We start from the raw sequence: 23,183 nt of genomic DNA, 5'->3' as shown, positions 1-23,183 counted from the left end.
GAGGCATTGGGCTCTAACTGAATCCGAGCGAGGCATCACCTAACTGAACCCGAGAGATTGCACTATAGGCTACGCGTTACTGAAGCTGAGCAATCGAGCGATTCCTTTGCTACTGCTGCTAACTAAAGCCAATCGATGCTGCCTCTGGATGAATAGTGAGTGTTGCTGGGGGGTTTGGATGAACAGTGAGCATTGCAGCTGGGGGGTTTGGATGAATAGTGAGCGTTGCTGGGGGGTTTGGATGGACAGTTCCCGGTGGGGGTGGATGAACAGGACCCCATAGTTACCTCTGGATGAACAGGACCCCGATCGATCGAGCCGGTTGGGGCTGGATGAACAGGACCCCGTGGAGGGCTAGATGAACAGGACGACCCCATGGAGGCTGGATGAACAGGACGACCCCGTGGAGGGCTGGTTGAACAATAGCCGGTTGAGGGCTGGATGAACAGTAGCCTGTGGAGAGCTGGATGAACAGTAGCCCATGGAGAGGGCTGGTTGAACAGTAGGCCGATGGAGTAGCGCGCGGTGGAGGCTGGATGAACAGTCGTAGGTGGAGGCTGGTGGAGGTCGATGGTGGATGAACAGTATCCCGTGGAGGCTGGACGGGGTCGATGGTGGATATGAACAGTATCCTGTGGAGTCCCGTTTTGCGGTACGCCACACCCTCCCGATGAACAGGACCCCCGTTTCGATCGTAGCGCTCCAACACAAGTCCGTTTCCTATGTTTTGCGGTACGCCACACCCCTCCCGATCAACAGGACCCCATTTCGACCGTAGGAGGTCCAACACAAGTCCGTTTCCTCCATTTTGCAGTATGCCAGACCCCTCCCGATGAACAGGATCCTGTTTCAAACGTGGCCGGTCGAACACAAGGTCGTTTCCTCCGTTGTGCGGTACGCCAGGCCTCGTTTCCATCGGCTGCTCCGTCCAAGCCGGTTGGCTCCCACGCATTCCGTTTCCTCCTGATGAACACGACGCATTCTGTTGCCTCCCCATGAACATGACGACGACGCAGTTTCTCTGTTCCGACCCAGCCATGTACATGATCCCTGGCCATATGTACGAGCAAGTAGGCGTTCGAGACCCTCCCTGTATGTACGTATGTGGCCGTATTTTCTTTCTTGCACACTGGATGCTGTATGTACGTGTACATGCTATGTGCACGCCTCTACTACGACACGCGCGCGCCTCTACATTGAGCAATATGTACATACATGCTCACGACCAGAATGACAATGCTATGTACGCTTCGACCAGGTGAGTCCCGACTGTCAGGCACTTCCTTGCGTGCGAAGATGTAGCTGGTGGGTCCCAGCAGTCAGTGGGGCGAATCGTTTTTTTGCTCGGACGCACTTCCTTGCGTGCGAAGATGTAGCTGGTGGGTCCTAGCAGTCAGGGGGGAAACGTTTATTTCACGAAATACACTGGCCTGTTCGGTCGGTCCCTGCTGTCATGTGGAGGAATAATTATTTTGTGTGTAATAAGGAGCCAATTCCTACGGCTGCCCTAGTCCCAGCTGTTAGCCTATCAACGTACAGTACTCTTCCGATGGAAGTCGTTCCTTGACCATGTTGACCACGCCGCGCCGAGAGCACCAGGGCGGTGGACGACGGCGAGGCCTAGGAAGGGGACGACGCGGAGCCGGGGAAGACGCAACAGTGGATGGCCATGCGGAGAGGAGTACGAGGGTTCACTGGTTCGGATGCGGTGTGAGGCTGTCATCGCCGCAGAATAATAGGGGGTGTGGGTGAGTGGAGGGATGGCCTGGACAACAGTGGGAGTAGTAGGGGGTGGTGAGGCCTCCGCGGTAGCACAACCGGCCACGAGAGGCAGGAGCAGGTGGCACGACCAGCGTTGCTTTGGGCGGCTGGAGCAAGAAGACCAAAGGTTGAAGAAGCATGATGGCCGTTGGATGGACATCATACAGTCACTGAGCTAGAATCGTTTATATTGACTAAGTAGACAAAGCCCTTGGTACGTGTCAACTTAGTAGGCCCATAGGTCAGCTTCCGAAACGGTGCGCCCCAGATGTCAGGGGGAGGAATCATTTTTTGGGCAGGTGAAGCGAGAATATCCGAGATTGAAGAAGAAGCACGACATCCATTGGATGGACATCCAACGGCCACTGCTGCTAGAACCGTGTGTTGACTATAAGTTGACAAAGCCTTGCATACGCGTCAATTCTTTTTTTTGAGGGGATGCGTCAACTTAGTAAGGCCACAAGTGTGTGGTAGAGAACTTATAGCCCATTTGAGATTTGTAAGAATGTGCAGCCCATTTTTGAATTCTAATGGAATTTACTACAACCCATTTACAGTTAGTTAAAAGTACAACCCATTTCAACCAACCGTTCAAAACAGAATTCAATAAAATTTCCCACATTTTGATGGGATCCGAAATATTTTTATCCCGAAATTTTTAGTCAGATTAAATACAATTTCAATATAAATTTATATCACGTAAAAATCCAATGGAACATTGTGCACGCAAAAATTAATGAAATTAAAATTTTCAATATCCAAAAATAAGATTTTATAAAGTAACTACGTGTTTGGTGCATTGTTTTATAGTTACTGCCCAGTTTTTATAATTACATCATATTTATTAATTCTTAAAACCCATTTCTTGTTAAGCCTAATGCATACCTCCTAGGAAAGATTTGCAGCCCAGCGGGGCGGAGAATAACAACTTGACCTTGCCTGGGTATTCCTAAAAAAAAGTATAGCTGGGCTAGCCATTTTCAGCTTAAAAAAATTAATATCTGGGCTGGATATCTGGCATCGGCTAGACGGGCCACAGCCCGCCTAGTTAATACCTGCAGCGATGTTTTCGTTGTTGCTCGGAGGAGAAAAATTAATATCTGGGCTAAACATCGCTCAAGAAAAACTTTGCAGTGCTCATATCTCAAAAACACAAATACTGCTCGAGCTGCTTGGTCCCAGATGTCGGCCGCTCCTTATGCAATTCTCTCGTTTATTGACTACATAGGTAGACAATGGTGTGGGACCGTGATGTCAGGAAACCAGGAGGAAGCAAAAAAATTATAGTTTTATATAATAAGGAGGCACTTGCGTACGTGTGGCTATGGCCCTAGTGGGTCCCCACTATCATCCTCTCTAAGTAAAGTCATCTCATCATCCTCATGTCCGTTGACCATGTTGACAATGCTAGACGGCAGCGCCACGGCAAGCACAACAACTCGAAGGACGATGGAGAGGGCCTCACAGGCCCTACAGATGGTCTGATACAGCGCCTGCTGCTCATTTGGGAAGCCAGGATCATAGGGCCACATGTCTGTGATGGCATTGTCATTCGCTTGTTCACCGGTGCTCGTTGAAGAGGCGGAGGTTGCAGCACAGGTCCTCCTGTGCTGGTAGCTCTTCCGCCATTAGGGCGTCGAAGTGCAGCCGCACCTTCTCTATGGTGAACACGGCATGAACCGGCTTGGACAATGGCGCCGACTCCTGGTCGGAAGCTACGTCCATCGTCTGATTGTCGTTGCTCAGCTCGGCGAGCTCGCTGGCGAGCCAGCATGTCCGGCTGATGGACCGACCCGCTGCCAAGCATGAGTCTGACTGCCCTGGCCCACCTAGACCACCTTCCTCGCCCGCGGGCGCTTTGCGCCCCAAACGGTCAGCTCCACCCGCCCTGCTTCCTGGTGCAGGTAATTGCTTCACCTTCAAATGACACAAGTGTCGTCCGTCCATTCGTCTGCTGCCCACATTAATGATACGCGGTTGCAGAGGCGGCTACTCTGGCGCCACACATCCATCCCTTTGCTGCCCACCATTGCTATATAAAATGCTGCGCCGACCATAGCCGCAGTCATCCACATCCATTCCCTTTCTCCTGTCCACACCACTACTGCCCACCATGGCTTCGTCACGCTCCAGCGCTCTTCGGGACAGGCGAACGATGTACCACAAGGAGATGGCAGCCATTGTTGCCGACTGGCTGGCCGACAGGCAGCCGGAGGACGACGACGTCCCAATGAAGAACATGGTAGTCGATGATCCTGCGCCAACCCCCTCCTTCGCGCCATCCTCGCCGGTGCATTGCACCATGACCATCGGCGAGGCCCGTGCCCAATATATGGACATGGTGAGGCAGAAGCGTGAGGAGTAGTTCCGAGAGGCGCAGGACGCTGCCGCCTACAACCACCATCTCCTCCAGGAGCACCTGTAGGCGTACGAGCAGATCACCACGGAGCGGGCGGAGCAGGAGGCGCTGCTCGACTCGTACCGCTCTGCCCGCGAGGGCGGTCTTGAGCGCTGGCGGTACCGCATGCGAGTGGCGGAGGCTGCGGCCGCCTACAAAGAGGGCGATGAAGCGGGTGAGGCACTGTTTGGTGAGACCGAGGACAAGGCAGAGGATAATGCCGGCTCCGACAAGTTCCCGCTCCACTGGCATCGATGAGGCCCTGCTCCGATGAGGCCCCGCGGCGCCAACAACGAGGCAGAGGACACCGCCGGCTCCGCCGAGGCCCCGCCCCGCCAACAACGAGGCAGAGGACATCGCCGGCTCAGCCGAGGCCCCACCATGCCGGCAACGAGAGGGAGGATTTCCCTCGCTCTGCCGAGGCGCCGCCCGCTGGCAACGAGATAGAGGACATATCTGGCTCCGCTGAGGCCCCGCCCCACCGACACCGAGGCGGAGGCCCTGCCCCACTGCCAACGAGGCCGCGCCACACAGAAAACAAGGAAGATTAGAACACGGTAGGTCGTCGCCGCTCGGGTCCAAGTAAGGCCACCGCTACTACCCTCCGGTTGAAGCCAAGCTAGGCGGGTTGACCATTGACGGCCGATTAGCTTCTTGGCGGCGACGTGGAGTCGGAGAGCTATGTTGGAGAAGGACGCTACTTCTACTTAACTGCTGGTGCAGTTGGCTGACTGACACGTGGGCCCAACAGGCATCTGGGCCACATGTCTGTTACGCAACTGCACCTGCAGTTAAGTCACTGAAGCTTCTGTTCGGCTAAGCCAGACACAGGTGGGTAGCTTCAGTTAATTAATTATACCTCCAGCGCACCCCTTTTTAGTCGAGGAATGTATGAAATGTAATGAAATCTGGCATGTTTATATGAAATCCGACCGTGTATGAATGAATTTATTTCGATTATTTCGAATTCTTGTATCACTGGCATTGGATGAACATGCAAAACAATACGTACTAGCATTATTCCCAGGGTGATCACCTCGTTTGCAGCAGTTTCACATGTACTCCCTCCGGTCCTTTCTAGTCTGCATAAAAGTTTTGTCTGCAGTCAAAGTATCTCTACTTTGACCAATCTTATAGAAAAAAGTATGCACTTTCACAATGTGCGAAGTAAAAAGGAACAGAAGGACTACAAAGAGTTTGAGCAGCTTTTTAGCGTTCCTGTACATTGCAATCAAACACACAGGCCTGGCAATTCATAGAGAACATTCAAAACAATCGATGATTATGCATCTCAGCGATTCACATGTCAGCTAATATTTAATTCACAACTAAAGAATAAAGAAAAAATTGATCGACACTGCTGACATCAAAGGGTGTCCCATTCAAAAATATCAAACGCATGTCTTCTTGCTAAAATCAATGAGCAAAATTTTACAAGGTTGTCCCATTCCAAAATATCAAATGCCTATGATTGTGGAATGGGCAGGGTCTGCCATCAGTTCGGACATTGACATGGCACCTCGTGCTAAATAAACCAGCTCTTCTTTTTGTGCAGTTCCACCAAAATCAACCAAATTCGCGTGTAGCTTGTATGATTTCGCCCTTATATGTTGCAACGCCTTGAACTTATCGGCACCTACTTTCTTGTGGTGGAAATGAATGATTTGATGTATTCATGAGCATTTTGTGCAGTTCCCATTGAAATCAAGCTGAGCACCCCTGTTTGCACAAATACAAAAAAAGTGATTAGTATAAATCAAACTGTACTATGAATTGACAGTTTAAACAGGCACCTACATGGTCCATGTAGAGCACACTTTTATAAAAATGGAACTCACCGGAAAGAATCCTAGAACAACATTGTACTCGCACATCACAACAAGAAAATGGAGATTTGTCAGTCCTTCTGAGCTGAAGTTAGTTTTCTTGTGGGGAGTAATGTAACCATCCTTCAACTGCTCCTTTTGATGAGAAGATAGACAGAGCTTCTTCATCCTGGCATAATCGGAACTAGTCACTTCACGTACTCCATATTCTTCTTCAGAGGAGGATGATCCTGTTGTGCAAAGACAAGCGGACAACTAAATGCTAGCATCCCTGTTTGCTCGAAAAAAGGAAAGGAAATATTTAAAATAGCATAGACGAAGCACTTCTCAGTGACAATACCACTTTTTCATGACAGTATCTAAATAGTAGCACAACACCAATAGAGATGACAAAGCTCAATCATATGGATGAAATCAGTGGGCGAGTACCAACCTTTGTCAGGAGGCTTATTGTGTAGAGCATACAGATGAAGCACTTCTCCGGAACCATCTGTTGCTATCTACTGTGGTAGCCATGATTACTATATAATGGTTAATTAGTTTAATGTTTCCAACATCTTCATGTGTAGTTCCACTAAAATATATGGTATCTTCAAACAAGATCCTTGTTTGCACAAGTAGAGATTATTACTTATTACATTAAGAGTGGCATCAAATTAGTGGCAAAACAATTGCTCGTTCCAGCCATAGCAATAAATTAAGATGCAAAACTGTATCATTACTTGTGTCATCACAGTTCCAGTGCTTCATTACAGCACCGGGAGTTGATTTTCTGTTTTTCTTCCGCTTGTTCTTCCCCTTCATCACTTGGTTCAATAATAGACAAGCTTCGCCTTCAATGTAAGATTTGACATGTCAATTAGGGAGCACAAGTATAGCACTAAACAATCACATTAATTTTCTGATGAAAGTGGCAAAATACAGGCCAACAATTGCGAAATATCCTTATCTTACCTCAATGGCATATTATGGTGCACATACAGATTGGAATTCTTGTCTCCATTTGTGCAGTTCACTAAAATCAAGCAACATTACCGTACAAGTAGCACAACATATGAAAGCACACTGCAGAATCATGTGAAAGTAGGCTAGTACTGACCTCTCATGACGAGGAATTCAAACAACTCACAACAAGAATCTGAACCAAATTTGCCAACACTAATAGGAAGTAAGATCTCCTCTTGTACAGTTCCACTAAGATCAAACAATTAAGCAACATTGTCAGTGTGACATTTTGGTTGAACTGCACTAAACACTCTTAAAACAAAAGTGTTTTGTGCAGTGCAACAAAAGGTCACAATGGCAAGGAGGTGAAGTAGATTACCCTCTTTACACAGAGGTGCAAAGGAAACAACTAGTGGTCAATAACGGTGGATGACATAGAAGCCAACAAAAAGAAGCATCTACCTTATCTAAATGGGAAAGAAAGCAAGACAGTAGCATTTCTCAAACGGTGGCATTGATTAATATTAACAGAGAGATTATATTAACAATAAAATTCGTTAAACATGTAATTTGCTTTTAACTGTGGCATTGCATCAATTTTCCAGCGCCATTATTAGAGGGTGTCCGTTTACAGGGACATTTTGGTGTAGGGACTAAAAAAACTCTGTGTCCGTCCCATCTAAACCAAACAGGAGGGACTTTTAGGGACTAAAAGTGGGCATTTGGGACTAAAGAAAGAAGACCCAGAGGGAGAGTCTTTTTGGGACTTTTTCTAACAGTTGCCCCTAACACGCATCACACCTTGTCTCTATTAGTTCATTACTAGGGGTAACATGGTCTTTTATCATGTCATTTAATAACCTCTAGTCCATGTTTAGTCCCTGGAACCAAGCAGGTAGGGACTAGGGAGTTTTTAACCAAACAAGGCCTTAGATTAACAACAGCTAAAGAGTTCCACGGGACAGTGGACGCACCAGCACCATGTGCATCTATCGATGTACTGCGGTGATGCATAGTCTGCTGCAACAAAGAACAAACAACCAATGAGCATATTTGTGTTTGTCCCAGTTTTGTTATCTTTAGACACCTTTCCCTATGTGAGCGCAGCAAATCTAGTCCTGCTCAAACTCTATAGCCTTGTCCCCCAAAACAAAAGATCAGTTCGTTACAGATGTGCGTACTGCATTTGTCATTGTTTTCCCTTTTCGACCAACGTAGGTTCTGGAACGAATTATGCTCCGTATCCATCCTATAGCATTAGTACTTTCCCCCCTTCCTTTCCTCTTTGAACCACGTCCTAGATTTATGCTATACAACTTTCCCCCATTCGTTTCCTCTTTGAACCACATATTAGATTCATGGATACAACTTTCCCCTTCCTTTCCTTTTTGAACCACGTCCTAGATTCATGCTATACAACTTTTCCCACTACTTTCCCCCATTCCTTTCCTATTTGAACTACGTCCTAGATTCATGGTATACAACTTTCCTCACTACTTTCCTATTTGATCCAACACCTAGATTCGACTGCAGAAGCGGAAAAAGCCCACATGCAGCTAGAGCTATGCATGTGGAATAAGTAAATTATACCTTAAGTTTCTTGGGGTGTGGTTTGGTGGGCGATCGGAGGCCGTTCGGCCCACACTATGTACGACGGCAAAGAAGAAGGGGTCGGAGGCCCTCCCGTGCCGCCGCTGGGTGAAAATGAACAACTGTGCCGGCAGTGGATTCTCTCCCTCGCCGACGGCACCAACGTTAAGCCTCCTTCCCTTCCCGGCGGACGGATCCTGCCGACTCTTTGACCATCAGTGAGGGGAGAGAGAGAGGACAACGAAGTCTTGTTTAGATCTGGAGAGGGTGAGAGAGTGTGAAGAGAGCAACTACAAGCGCTGAGGCTCCAGCGTGTATATATATACTGGAGAGAGAGCGAGATCCTATAGCTCCGTATCCATCCATTTTGATCAGTCAAAGAATCCTCATGGCACGAATTATCCTCAAGTGTAGTTATCGAACCCGAGACCTCAAGTTTGATGAGTGAACAGGCTAACCAGCTACACAACCCTCCCGTTATGTTCAACGAGAGGAAAATAACCTTTTATACATTCCTGCATTCGTGTGACAAGCATGCCGTGTTTTTTTTTGTGTGTGTGAGTCATTGGGATTTATATCATAATCGTGTCATGTGGCTTTGGTGGTAAGACTATCCACAGTGGTGCAGAAATAATGCAGCCTTAGTCACCTTACCTCTCTCCACGTAGTACGTTGGGTCCCACTAGTCAGAGGGTGAAACAAACAAATTAATAATAAAAATTAAAAGCGCCAGCAGTGTATCTTACCTCACACATCTCGCTACTGCTCGGGAACACTGTCCAATTGATCCCTCTATTCGTTCACGCACTATTTTAAGTGAATCCTTATTATAACATGCACACAATTTTGGGCACTTGTATTCGACCTAAGTCAGTGTGCCACCGTGTCTCATACTACTCCCTCCATCTAGGTGTAATAATTCATGTTAGAAGGTGCAACAGGACCAAGGTGCAAGCAGATTGGAGGAGAAGGAGAAACTTGACCGGTCATTCCTCCAATCAAAGCCCTGATTTTTGTCTCTAAACACAACAATTAATCCAAACAACTAAGGGATGCCATTTTAGCTACCATGCAGGGCCACGTATTAACTCACATGCAAGCTGACTTTGATTTCTTGATTGATCAACACGTAGTTGCGCTCCATCATTGGGTTTCCGGGGGAGATAACAAGGCAGAGTAAGGAGCATTTGGTTACATTGCTTAAGCTGGTCATAGTGGTGAGTAACTTGGACTACTAACATGCATATGTTACTAGTCTATGTTACTACTACGTGAAGTTTGCCGTAGGAAGCGAGCCGATCTGGCTCTCCTGACCTAGCAAGGTTTTTCTAGCCCACCCAAGCTAGCTGGCCCACAAAAGCTAACATATTTTAACAGTTCCAAATGCCTAACCTTGCCCGACTATGCTATAAGATGTTCCTGCTAAGGATCCAAACGCTCCCTTAGTAACAACACTCACTAGCAACAAGGCCGGGAGGGGATTGAGATGTGAAGTTAATGGACGATGCCTAAACATTTTGGGAATATCTGATTTCTGTAAGATGACTTAATACCTAGACGGAGGGACTACTACTCCTCAGTCCAGGTTTGATGGAATATTCGTCACCTCTTCTCTTCTTGTACGTACTCCATTTGTATCTCACTTCCTATGGCTTCGCACTCGCACAATTTTCCTATTCTATGAACCTGTGTGTGCGTGTGCGTGTGTGTGTGTGTGTTTAACAGCATGTGTGTGTTAGAGAGAGTGACAGAGCGATCTACTCCTATAGAGAGATGGCATGTAGTGTACGATTTTAGCCGCGAGAGTCGGTGCATCCTCTCATTTCAGAGCGTCCGGTAGGGACAGGTGAAGAAGTCCTGGATTAGGGGGTCCTCGGACAGCCGGACTATATACTTTGGCCGGACTGTTGGACTATGAAGATACAAGATTGAAGACTTCGTCCCGTGTTCGGATGGGACTCTCCTTGGCGTGGAAGGCAAGCTTGGCGATTTGGATATGTAGATCTCTTTCTCTATAACCGACTCTATGTAACCCTAGCCCCCTCCAGTGTCTATATAAACCAGAGGGTTTAGTCCATAGGACAAGAACATCAATCATAATCATAGGCTAGCTTCTAGGGTTTAGCCTCTACGATCTCGTGGTAGATCAACTCTTGTAATACCCATATCATCAAGATCAATCAAGCAGGAAGTAGGGTATTACCTCCATTGAGAGGGCCTGAACTTGGGTAAACATCGTGTCCCCAGCCTCCTGTTACCATTAGCCTTAGACGCACAGTTCGGGACCCCCTACCCGATATCCGCCGGTTTTGACACCGACACTGGTGCTTTCATTGAGAGTTCCACTGTATCATCACGATAAGGCTTAATGGCTCCTTCAATCATCAACAACGATGTGGTCCAGGGTGAGGCTTTCCTCCCCGGACAGATCTTCATATTCGGCGGCTTCGTACTATGGGCCAACTCGCTTGGCCATCTGGAGTAGATCGACAGCTATGCCCTTGGCCATTAGGTCAGGTTTGGAAATTTGAACTACACCGCCGCCATCCGTGGAGACTTGGTCTTCGACGGTTTTGAGTCAGGAGCGCCGAATAGTCACGACGCGCATGAATTAGATCTGCCATCGGACGGTGTTCGGGATATCGCACCTGCGGCTGCCCCGGCCTCTAATCTGGAGCAGATCGCGCCCTCCAAGGATGGGTGGATGGACCCCGCCACGGAGGCCGCACACTCATCGGCATTGGATCCGAACACAGACTCCACCTCCAAAGAGATCTGTGTCACCGGACCCCCGGACTCATCTCCAGTCTTAGGTTCCAAACTGCGCGCGTCCGTGCCTATCAAATCTGATTGGGCACCGATCATGGAGTTTACCTCCACGGATATCTTACAACACTCACCCTTGGGTGACGTGCTAAATTCATTGAAGTCTCTCTCCTTATCAGGAGACTCTTGGCCGAACTATGTCCAGCTCGAGTGGGAAGCGGACGATGAAGAAATTCGATACCCACCCATCACCCACTTAATAGCCATTGTCGACGACTTAACCGACGTGCTCGACTTCGACTCCAAAGACATCAACGATGTGGACGACGATGTAGGAGAAGAACAGGAACTGCCGCTCACAGGGCGCTGGACAGCCACCTCATCATATGATATATATATGGTGGACACCCCCAAAGAAAACAATGGCGATGAGGCAACATAGGACAATCCCTTGGGGAAGCAATCAAAGCACTGGCGTCATCGGCGCTGCTCTAAGCCCTGCCATGGCAGAAATAGCAGTACCGGCACAGGAGATGACAGCAATCCGGATGGTGCCGAAGACAATCCCGCTCAGCCTGACTTCGAGCAGGCCGGGTAGGAGGATGGGCAAGCTAGTCCAGATGAACAGGCCAAGGATGGAGACTTGGAGGACGATAATTATATGCCTCTCTCCGAAGATGAGGCGAGCCTCGGTGACGACGAATTTGTCGTGCCTGAGGATCCCGTCGAGCAGGAGCGCTTCAAGCGTCGGCTTATAGCCACTGCAATAAGCCTGAAGAAGAACCAGCAGCAGCTTCAAGCTGATCAAGATCTGCTAACAGATAGATGGACTGAGGTCCTGACAACCGAGGAATATGGACTTGAGCGCCCAACCAAAAGTTACCTGAAGCACATGTTGCTACCTCAATTCGAGGAAGAGGCGCTAGAGCCCACACTACCAGCGCAGGACGAGATGGACCGGCCACCTCGTGGCCGAGACAGAGCGACTTATCACCCCGAACAACCGCCTGCACCCCGCCGCCAATCAAACAAAAATACTAAAGCCCGGGGCTACACGCAGGACCTGTGAGACGTATTGGAAAACAAAGCCGGACAGTCAAGATTGATCTATGGATCGCGGGGGCGCGCCACAACACGCGATGATGACCGTCATGCCGGATACGCTAAAAACAAGTCCGGCCGGGCTGAATACAACAGACCAGACTCATTTGAACTGCGTCGTGATATAGCCCGGCATAGAGGCGCCGCACACCCCCTCTGCCTCACTAATGAAGTAATGGATCATGAATTCCCAGAAGGATTTAAACCCGTAAACATCGAATCATACGATGGCACAACAGACCCCGCAGTATGGATTGAAGATTTCCTTCTCCACATTCACATGGCCCGTGGTGACAATCTACATGCCATCAAGTACCTCCCCCTTAAGCTCAAAGGACCGGCTCGACATTGGCTGAATAGCCTGCCGGCGAACTCCATTGGAAGTTGGGAGAACCTGGAGGACGCATTCCTTGACAACTTCCAGGGCACTTACGTGCTACCACCGGACGCTGATGACCTAAGCCACATAACCCAACAGCCCAGAGAGTCAGCCAGGAAATTCTGGACTCGGTTCCTAACCAAAAGAACCAAATCGTCGACTGTCCAGATGCCGAAGCCCTAGCAGCCTTTAAGCATAACATCCACGACGAGTGGCTCGCCCGACAGCTCGGCCAAGAGAAGCCGAAGTCCATGGCATCCCTCACGACACTCATGACCCGCTTTTGTGCGGGCGAGGACAGCTGGCTGGCTCGTAGTAACATCACGCCAAGAAATCATGGCACTTCAGATGCCCGAGATAGCAACGGCAAGCCACGATGCAACAAACGTAAGCGTCGGAACACTGGCGATAACACAGAAGACACGACATTCAATGCCGGATTCAGTGGCTCCAAGTCCGGTCAGCGGAAAAAGCCATTTAAAAGAAACAATCCGGGTTCGTCCAGTCTGGACCCCATACTCGATCGCTCGTGTCAAATTCACGGCACCCCTGATAAGCCAGGCAACCACACCAATAGAGAATGCTGGGTGTTCAAACAGGCCGGCAAGTTGAATGACGAAAATAGGGAAAAGGGGCTGCATAGTGATGATGATGAGGATCCCCGGCCGCCGAACACAGGAGGACAGAAGAAATTTCCTCCCCAAGTGAAAACGGTAAACATGATATCGCCACCCACATCCCTAAGCAGGAACGGAAGCGTGCACTACGGGACGTCTATGCGATGGAGCCAGTCGCCCCAAAGTTCAACCCATGGTCATCTTGTCCGATCACTTTCGATCCCAGGGACCATCCTACCAGTATCCATCATGGCGGTTCAGCCGCATTGGTCCTCGACCCCATCATTGACGGATTCCACCTCACGCGAGTCCTTATGGACGGTGGTAGCAGCCTGAACCTGCTCTATTAGGATATAGTGCACAAAATGGGCATCAATCCCTCAAGGATCAAACCCACCAAAACCACCTTTAAAGGTGTAACTCCAGGAGTAGAGGCATGTTGTACGGGCTCAATAACACTGGAAGCGGTCTTCGGATCTCCGGACAACTTCCGAAGCGAGGAGTTAATCTTTGATATCGTCCCCTTCCGTAGTGGCTATCATGCACTACTAGGACGAACCACATTTGCTCGATTCAATGCGGTACTACACTACGCATACCTCAAGCTCAAGATGCCAAGACCTCACGGGGTTATAACAGTCAATGGAAACACAGACTGCTCGCTCCGTAGAGAGGAGCACACTGCGGCCCTCGCAACAGAAGTACAAAGCAGCCTTCTTAGGTAGACCGCCAACTCGACGATAAAACCACCGGACATCGTCAAGCGTGTTCGGAGTACTCTGCAACAAGATCGTCCGGCACGTCCAGAGCTCGACTAGCAATTCGGCCTCCGTCCTAGTCCCAATCAAGTGGCAAAATTTGTGCCGCGCGTACATAATTACGCACTCAAAATACCATGGGCATAGGCGGAGGCACGACTACGATGCGGTCCACAGTGCAGCTCAACCGTCACGAGACCCGCATACCTTCATCATCTTCTTTCTTTTCAGGACCCTACTTTCAGGAAGCCCTTTCAGATAGCCTGATCATCGGACTCATCACGGGAAGGAAAAACCAAGGAGGCAAGAGGCTTTGACGTACACAGGGAATACCCAGGTGGTCTCTAATAACGATCGTTATACCTGTTTTACATACCCACACGCAGCCTGCCCTTGGTTAGGACATGTCAAATAGTCCTATTTTTGCTTAACGCATTACTTGTATACATAAGCTTTGACGTATTATTCAAATAACAATGGAAAAAACATACATCGTCGGCTTATTATTACATTTCCTTTATCCTTTCTCTTGACTACTTAAATTATATAAATTGCACCCGTACACTTGGTACGCTCATTTCGCCAGGGGCTTCAATATACCCCATAACATGGCATGAAAAGACCGAACACTTTCGACAGTGCGGCACCCCGAACTTATAACATTATATGCATTAGCTCCGAATCATGTCTTGGGTCAATAGTTGGGTTTGCCGGGCTCCCTTGTGTTGGTGCCTTATGTTCCGTTATATCGGCTAAGGTAGCGCACGGAGAACTACTTCGATTGTGTCCCGGTTCTTCCGGACGAGCACCTCAGTGGAGAAAGCTGAAAACTGACTGTCATGATGCGGCGAGAGCTGGTCACTGTTCGAGAGGTCTCAAATCCCTAAAGATTTTTTCCGCTTCGCACGAGGAATCGGCCTTGTCCGATTTAGCCGTGTATGGCCCCCACAGTTCGGCCTTCCGAATACTAGGGGCTTCGCCAAAATTTAAAATTGTAGACTTCTATGGCTAAGTGAGAGTGATAAAGCCGTATAGTCCGATTGCCTTGTTTGCTGCGCTAAACACCTCCTTAAAGGACCAAAAATTTGGATAAAGAGTGTTTTGGTTTATCCCGAACACCCCAGTACTAGTTACACGGGGGCAGAAGCCGACGACTGACAAACTTTCAGATTTTTATAAACGGCCGCACAGAAGGTAATATTTTAAATCAACAAGCGTTATATAGCGCACACGAACTCGTTTTCATATTACAGGATGACATGAGTACATTCATTCAAATATTACATCCTTGGCACATTCCTCCGCCACAAGGCGGGCGCCTTTCATAACACCGTCATAGTACTTCTTGGGGTAGCGGTGCACCTTGCCCTCCGGTGGCCCCTCCGTCACCAGCTTCTCGTCATCCATCTTTGCCCAGTGCACTTTCGCGCGGGCGAAGGCCCGACGGGCACCTTCAATGCAGATGGACCGCTTAATGACTTCAAGCCGTGGACAAGCATTTACCATTCGCTTTACAAGGCCGAAGTCACTGCTAGGCACGGTCTCGCCAGGCCACAGCCGGACTATGAAGTCCTTCATGGCCAGTTCGGTCGCCTTGTGCAGTTCGACCAATTGCTTCAGCTGGTCACTCAAAGGCATCGGATGTTCGGTCCCAGCATATTGAGACCAGGACAACTTCTCCGTCGAGCTCCCTTCTTCGGCACGGTAGAACTCTGTGGCATCCAATATGTTGCGTGGCAGATCCGCGAACGCTCCGGGAGAGCTCCGAATTCGGGTAAGGAAAAGGAAAGTCTTCGAGGGAGTCCCGGACTAGGGGGTGTCCGGATAGCCAAACTATCATCATCGGCCGGACTCCAAGACTATGAAGATACAAGATTGAAGACTTCGTCCCATGTCCGGATGGGACTTTCCTTGGCGTGGAAGGCAAGCTTGGCGATACGGATATGTAGATCTCCTACCTTTGTAACCGACTCTGTGTAACCCTAGCCCTCTCCGGTGTCTATATAAACCAGATGGCTTTAGTCCATAGGACGAACAATAATCATACCATAGGCTAGCTTCTAGGGTTTAGCCTCCTTGATCTCGTGGTAGATCTACTCTTGTAACCCACATCATCAATATTAACCAGGCAGGACATAGGGTTTTACCTCCATCAAGAGGGCCCGAACCTGGGTAAAAACATCGTGTCCCTTGTCTCCTGTTACCATCTGCCTAGACACACAGTTCGGGACCCCCTACCCGAGATCCGCCGGTTTTGACACCGACATTGGTGCTTTCATTAAGAGTTCCTCTGTGTCGTCACCAATAGGCTCGATGGCTTCTTCGATCATCAACGACGATGCAGTCCAGGGTGAGACCTTCCTCCCCGGACAGATCTTCGTATTCGGCGGCTTCGCACTGCGGGCCAATTCGCTTGGCCAGCTGGAGCAGATCGAAGGCTACGCCTCTGGCCGTCAGGTCAGATTTGGAAGTTTGAACTTCAAGGCTGACATCCGCGGGGACTTGATCCTCGACGGATTCGAGCCACAGCCGAGCGTGCCGTACTGTCACAATGGGCATGATTTAGCTCTGCAGCCGGACAGTACCCTGGAGGCCGCACTCGAACCCGCTCTGATCTTCGACTCGGAGCCGGCTGCTCAGACCAAGGATGGATGGCTAGACACCACCTCGGGGGCTGCAACCTCTACGACGATAGAGCCGAATACCGATCTTGTCCCCCATGAAGCTCGTGACTCCGAGGTGCCGGACTCCTTGCCGGACTCCGGACCTCCCGCGCCCCCTCTAGTCGAATCCGATTGGGCGCCGATCATGGAGTTCACCGCGGCGGACATCTTTCAACACTCACCTTTTGGCGACATCTTGAGTTCGCTAAAGTACCTCTCGTTATCAGGAGAGGCCTGGCCGGACTGCGGCCAGGACGGTTGGGATGCGGACGACGAAGAAATTCAGAGCCCACCCACCACCCACTTGGTAGCCACTGTCGACGACCTAACCGACATGCTAGATTACGACTCTGAGGACATCGATGGTATGGACGACGATGCCGGAGACGACCAAGAACCAGCGCCCACCGGGCACTGGAAAGCCACCTCTTCATACGACATATACATGGTGGATACCCCAAAGGATGGGAACGGCGAAGGAATAGCGGAGGATGACCCCTCCAAGAAATAGCCCAAGCGCCGGCGTCAGCAGCGCCGCTCGAAATCCCGCCATAGCAAGAATGAGGATTCCGTCATCGGAGACAATAATACACCGGAGCATCGAAGACAACCCACTCCAGCAAGATCCAGCACAGGAGGAGGGGGACGCTAGCCCTCATGAGAGAGCGCCCGAAGAAGAGGTAGAGGAATATATGCCTCCCTCTGGAGACGAGGCAAGCCTCGACGACGACGAATTCGTCGTGCATGAGGATCCCGTCGAACATGAGCGTTTCAAACGCAGGCTTATGGCCACGGCAAACAGCCTCAAGAAAAAGCAGCAGCAGCTTAGAGCTGATCAAGATCTGCTAGCCGACAGATGGACCGAAGTCCTCGCGGCCGAAGAGCATGAACTCGAACGCCCCTCCAAAAGCTACCCCAAACGTAAGCTGCTCCCCCGATTAGAGGTGGAGGCTTATGATCCCGCTTCACCAGGAGACAATACGGCTGATCGACCACCCCGTGGTCGCGACAGAGAGGCCTCAAGGCCCTTCACTAGACCCGTACCCCGGCATCGCTCGAAAAGCACAAGGCCACAGGGGAACACTCCGGACCTGCGCGACATATTGGAGGATAAGGCAAGACAATCAAGATCGATCTATGGATCATGTGGGCGCCCCACGATACGTGACGATCACCGTCACCCCGGACACAGTAAGTCCGGCCGGGCCGAACACAACAGACAAAGCTCTTTTGAGCTCCGTCGCGATATCACCCAGTACAGAGGCGCCGCACACCCACTGTGCTTCACGGATGAGGTAATGGATCATCAAATCCCAGAAGGGTTTAAACCCGTCAATATTGAATCTTATGATGGCACAACAGACCCCGCGGTCTGGATCGAGGACTATCTCCTCCACATCCACATGGCCCGCGGAGACGATCTCCACGCCATCAAATATCTCCCACTCAAACTTAAAGGACCAGCCCGGCACTGGCTTAACAGCTTGCCAGCAGAGTCAATCGGGAGTTGGGAGGACTTGGAAGCCACATTCCTTGATAACTTCCAAGGCACATACATGCGACCACCAGATGCAGATGACCTAGCCACATAATTCAGCAGCCAGACGAATCGGCCAGACAATTCTGGACACGGTTCTTAACCAAGAAAAACCAAATCGTCGACTGTCCGGATGCCGAGGCCCTCGCGGCCTTCAAGCATAACATCCGCGAGGAGTGGCTTGCCCGGCACCTGGGACAGGAAAAGCCGAAATCCATGGCAGCCCTTACATCACTCATGACCCGCTTCTGTGCGGGTGAGGACAACTGGCTAGCACGCAGCAACAACCTCAACAAAAATTCTGGCAGTCCGGATATCAAGGACCATAGTGGCAGGTCGCGTCGCAACAAAAACAAACGCCGCATTAACGGTGATAACAGTGAGGATACGACAGTCAATGCCGGATTCAGAGGCTCTAAACCCGGTCAACGGAAAAAGACATTCAAAAGAACAACTCAGGGTCCATCCAATTTGGACCGAATTCTCGACCGCTTGTGCCAGATACATGGCACCCCTGAAAAGCCAGCTAACCACACCAATAGGGACTGTTGGGTGTTCAAGCAGGCAGGCAAGTTAATTGCCGAAAACAGCGACAAGGGGCTACATAGCAACGACGAGGAAGAGACCCGACCGCCGAACAATAGAGGACAGAAGGGTTTCCCCCCACAGGTGCGAACGGTGAACATGATATATGCCACGCACATACCCAAAAGGGAGCGGAAGCGTGCACTCAGGGATGTATACGCGATGGAGCCAGTTGCCCCGAAGTTCAATCCATGGTCCTCTTGCCCGATCACCTTTGACCGAAGGGACCACCCCACCAGCATTCGCCATGGTGGGTTCGCCGCATTGGTTCTAGACCCAATCGTCGATGGATTTCATCTCACCAGAGTCCTGATGGACGGCGGCAGCAGCCTAAACCTGCTTTATCAGGACACGGTGCGCAAAATGGGCATAGACCCCTCAAGGATTAAACCTACCAAGACGACCTTTAAAGGCGTCATACCAGGTGTAGAAGCCAATTGTACAGGCTCAGTTACACTGGAAGTGGTCTTCGGATCCCCGGATAACTTCCGAAGCGAGGAGTTAATCTTCGACATAGTCCCGTTCCGCAGCGGCTATCATGCCTTGCTCGGACGTACCGCGTTCGCAAAGTTCAACGCGGTGCCGCACTACGCATACCTCAAGCTCAAGATGCCAGGCCCTAGAGGAGTCATCACGGTCAACGGAAACACTGAACGCTCCCTCCGAACGGAGGAACATACAGCGGCTCTCGCGGCAGAAGTACAAAGCAGCCTTTTAAGGCAATTCTCGAGTCCGGCTGCCAAGCGGCCGGACACAGCTAAGCGTGCCCGGAGTAACCTACAACACGACCACCTGGCACGTTCCGAGCACGCGTAGCAGTGCGGCCCCAACCCCAGCCCCTGTAAAACATTAAGACAGACCCTTCGCGTACTCCATTACGCTCTGAAGATACCATGGGCATGGGGCAAGGGGCTCGACCACGATAAGCCCAAACTGCGGCTCAACCGCACCAGGGGCTCTTAAGTGTGTCGTTTCTTTTTCTTTTCCTTTTATTTTTTACCTACAGGACTCCGTTCGTCAGAGGCCCTGTCCGGCAGCAGACATGCCGAACCCACGATACAACAGCCAGGGAAGGAGAAAGGCTACAACGAAAATCCAGGTGGTCTCCATTATGAGCATTAAATCTGTTTTATGCATTATTCCGTAGCCTACCCCTGGAGGGGGACATGTTAAACAGTCCCATCCCTTGCTTACCGCACCACTTGTATCGTCCTGCACTTACAACAGTTTTTATTTGAATAAAGCAATGCAGCACATTTTTGCTTCCAATTGCATTTCTTTCTTACACATATGTTCATCTATGACATGTTGCATCCGTACGTTTTGGTACGGCTAAATACACCAGGGGCTTATGTTTCCCGCGTTATGGTGTGATAAGTCCGAACACTTTCACAAGTGCAGCACCCCGAACTTATAGCATTATATGCATCGGCTCCGAATCATGTTCTTGGGTCAATAGTTGGGTTTGCCCGGCTCCCATGTTTTGGTACCTTACGTTCCATTTTATCGGCTAAGGTAGCACTGGGAGAACCACTGCGATTGCGCCCCAGTTGAGCTGGGTTAACGCCTCAGTGGAGAAAGCTAAAACTGACCGTCATGATGAGGCGAGAGCTGGTCGCTGTTCGAGAGGTTCTTTGCGAGTCCCTAAAGACTTATGCCGCTTCGAGCGAGGAGCCGGATTCTGTCCGGCCAAGGCGTGGATAGCGCCCCAAATTCGGCCTTCCGAAAACTAGGGGCTTCGCCGAAATTTAAAATTATAGAATTCTATGGCTAAGTGAGAGTGTTCAAGCATTATAAGTCCGGTTGCCTTGTTCGTTGTGTTGAGCGCCTCCCTAGATGGACCCAAAAATGGGAACAAGAGCGCTCGAGTTTATCCCGAACACCCCAGCACTCGTGGCATGGGGGCTGAAGCCGACGACTTGCCATCTCTCAGATTTGATAAACAGCCGCACAGAAGGTAATATTTTAAATTAACAAGCGTTGCTTAGCGCATATGAACCAAGTTTTCAGCGCACAGGATAACAAAATGCGAGTCTACTCAAATATTACATCTTTGGAGCACTCACCCGCAATAGTGCGGGCGCCCTTCAGCACACTCCTATAATACATCTCGGGCGTGCGATGCTCCTTGCCCTCTGGTGGGTGGGTCCGTCACAAGCTTCTGGGCATCCATCTTGCCCCAGTGCACCTTTGCGCGGGCAAGGGCCCGACGCGCACCTTCAATACAGGCAGAGTGCTTGATGACTTCAACCCACGGGCACGCATCCACCAGCCGCCGCACCAGGCCGAAGTAGCTCCCAGGCATGGCCTCCTTAGGCCACAGCCGAACTATGAGGCCCTTCATGGCCTGTTCGGCCGCCTTGTGGAGCTCGACCAGCTGCTTCAGCTGGTCGCTAAGGGGCACCGGATGTCCGGCCTCAGCATACTGAGACCAGAAGACCTTCTCCGTTGAGCTCCCCTCCTCGGCCCGGTAGAATGCGGCAGCATTGGACACGCTGCGGGGAAGATCTGCGAACGCTCCTGGAGAGCTCCGAATTCGGGTAAGCGACAGGTAATTAACACTCACATGCTTACTTTGCATGAAAAATGCCTTACCCGCTGCTATTTTCTTCACCGCCTCTATCTCCTGGAGGGCCTTGTAGGCTTCGGCCTTAGCGGCTTTGGCACTCTCAAGAGCCGTTGCAAGCTCAGACTCTCGAGTCTTCGAGTCACGCTCCAGGCTCTCGTGTTTCTTCACGAGATCCTGGAGCTCTTGCTGTACCTCCGCCACCCGCGCCTCCTGTTTCTCTCGCTCGGTGCGCTCCGCAGCCGCATTGCGTTCGGCCGCGGCCACCGCCTCCTTCAGGGTCGCCACCTCGTTAGTGGCCCCTGCAATACCCCAGTTATCCTTGTCATTTTTCTTGCAACCAAATCCTTTTCTGTAAGGTACAATTTTCATAAGGTATTACTCACCTTCTTTTTCCTCGAGCTGCTTCTTGGCATGGCCGAGCTCGTTCTCGGACCGCTCGAGGTTTTCCTTCAAAGTTTTGACCTCCGCAGTCAGTGCGGCAGAGGTCAGCAGCACAGCCTGCAATCCCATATTGACATATTTTCATGACTCCTGCGTTTATCTTTCTAAAGATCCTCAGTCCGGCTTTTCTTTCCGAACACCGAACCGAGCATCAGGGGCTACTGTCTATGCGGTACCATTTTACATATATTGAAATTCTTACCTCAAAGCCTGTTAGAAGGCTGCTGCAGGCTTCGGTCAGCCCGCTCTTGGCGAGCTGAACCTTCTGAATCACCGCACTCATAACAGTGCGGTGTTCCTCTTCAATAGAGGCGCTATTGAGCGCCTCCAGCAAATTATCCGGCACCTCCGGTTGGACGGAGGCAGCCGGCGTCGCGGTCTTGCCCTTCTTACGAAGGGGTCGCCCGCCGGACTCCGGAGCCACTATGGGTTCCGGGGCTGAGTCCGGTGCAAAGTCCGGGAGGTTGTCCTGCGACACCTCCGGGGCCCTCTCCTCCTGGTGGGTCCCTTCCTGGGATCCCACCTCGGCATCGTCCGCATCACGGGGGGTGGAGGCAGTCGGAAGAGAATCCATATCCGACGCCCCTAAGGACCCGCTCGACGAAGTGGGGAGATCATCCTTAGGCGGACTGCAGGGTTGTATGCGGCATTAGAAAGACATAATGTGGCGGAAAACGAAAACCTTGAAGTTATTCGGGAGTCCGGATACTTACGATCTCGCCAGAGGCTTGGCCCTTGGAGGCCAGTCCTCGTCGTCGTCACTGGCGTTGGCGGAACAGTCCGGGGGAAGAGTTTTTCCCCTCTTGGACCCTTCGGCCTCCCTTGTTGGGGAGGCCTTCCTTTTCTTCCCTCCCCCCGCTGGGGGAGAGGCTTTCTTCTTCTCCTCCTCGCCTTGGTGGGAGGAGTCGGCCTCGGATTCATCGTCCGATAGCACCTGAAAACGGGAACTCTTCCGAGTCCCCGTGGCCTTCTTCTTGGCCTTCTTCTCCGGCACCACGTGGGGTGCCGGAGCCAGCAGCCCCGTTAGGCGGGCGTCAGCTGGGTCCTCTGGCAATGGGGCCGGACAGATAGCCTGTGCGGCCTTCTTCAGCCAGTCCTGTCAAAGGAAAGGGAGTTTAGATCCCGCATAGAGTCAAACTATGAATAACAAGCGTCCCGTAAAGGACAATATCACTTACCTCGTCAGCTGGACGCTGTGAGCTGAATCCGCGATCTTCGGTAGCGGATGCGGGAGCCTCGGCGCCCTT

This window comes from Triticum aestivum, chromosome 6B (genome assembly GCF_018294505.1).
Source record: "Triticum aestivum cultivar Chinese Spring chromosome 6B, IWGSC CS RefSeq v2.1, whole genome shotgun sequence".
In the NCBI taxonomy this organism is placed as follows: Eukaryota; Viridiplantae; Streptophyta; class Magnoliopsida; order Poales; family Poaceae; genus Triticum; species Triticum aestivum.
This window is presented reverse-complemented; position numbering follows the sequence as displayed.